Source organism: Solanum tuberosum, unplaced genomic scaffold (genome assembly GCF_000226075.1).
Source record: "Solanum tuberosum cultivar DM 1-3 516 R44 unplaced genomic scaffold, SolTub_3.0 scf00066, whole genome shotgun sequence".
NCBI classification, from domain to species: domain Eukaryota; kingdom Viridiplantae; phylum Streptophyta; class Magnoliopsida; order Solanales; family Solanaceae; genus Solanum; species Solanum tuberosum.
In genome coordinates, this window is record NW_006238989.1 from 444,093 (window position 1) to 445,632 (window position 1,540).

Sequence of the window (1,540 nt, forward strand, 5' to 3'; positions counted from 1 at the left end):
CTTTACTTTTTTGTGCATTATAATAATTATAAGACATATTATACAAATGACCAGCTGATCAGTGGTAGAAGAGGATGACCCATGCTAGGCATTTTAACCCCTGGGATGCTGTCCTCATAATTCCACAAATTGGGATCGACCCATGCTAGGCTTCCGCCCCTGAGCTGCCACCCTTCTATACCAATTGGGATCGGGTGGTCATAATCATTTTTTATATTGCTCTTTTGATGATCATAACTCTTTCGATATTGTTGTTTTGGTGGTCATAATCATTTTTTATATTGCTCTTTTGATGATCATAACTCTTTCGATATTGTTGTTTTGGTGGTCATAATCATTTTTTATATTGCTCTTTTGATGATCATAACTCTTTCGATATTGTTGTTTTGGTGGTCATAATCATTTTTTATATTGCTCTTTTGATGATCATAACTCTTTCGATATTGTTGTTTTGGTGGTCATAATCATTGTTGAGATGTGGAACTATGGACCAGTAGTAGAGGACATATGAATATGGACTTACGATAATAACAATGACATGGGAAGCAAATGTGACATAAATGTGTAATACTTAGGAGCTTATATGACTCAGTAAGCATTTTGACATCTCAAATTGAAGCACATATCAAGTGAAGACATTTAACATTCAGCCAAGAAGTTTGAACTCTATAGGATAGCCAAATACTCACTAACTAATATCAAATACAAGGTATACATGAACGTGGAACCAAGGGAGAACGTGGGCAGATTAAACTTAAGAACGGATACATATTCCAAGCAAGTACATATAAAATGTACAATAGAGCAAGTAGAGATCTTGTGAAACATTATAGTCTAACACAATGGGAGTAATAACCAATAAAGGGAACATATGAACATGTACAAAGATGACATATATGATGGAATAGACAATTGAAGCAAATTGGCAAGATATGGGCAGATCATATATCCAATACATGTACATATGTACCATGTGTAACCTAGGATCATTTTGATTTGTATAAAGGGAATACGTGCCAAGGGTACTTTGACGATGAAACAAGTTTAAACCCTGCATGCATTATACTTGGCAGAGTAAGCATGTACATTTAGTAATAAACTCATATTAGAGTACTCACTTTGATGCTCTAGGGAGAGGAACTGCAACTATGGATCAGTCACTACCAAGGGAACTTAGAAAACTTACATTGTAACTACAAGTGTTGGATTCATGCCAAAGAAATAGGAAATTGAATAGCCTTACATACCTCAATTCCCAATCGTATAGCTTACAAAGTGTCAACCTATACTTTAACGCCATAGTCTTCATCTACAACAACCAATCATTAAGGCTAATATTAGCAGCTTACCAACCAACTCGGGATATTTCAACTCATCAAAACAGTAGCCAGGCAACCAGCCCATAATCCTTCTAATTGATTGTTTTCCTTCACAAATTCTGTCCGTTATAGTTATTTACAGGAAACAACCTTCCCATGGAACGGGCAGTGAGCTTACCAAAACTTTAATTTAATGGTGCATCACCATAGCTTATAAATCT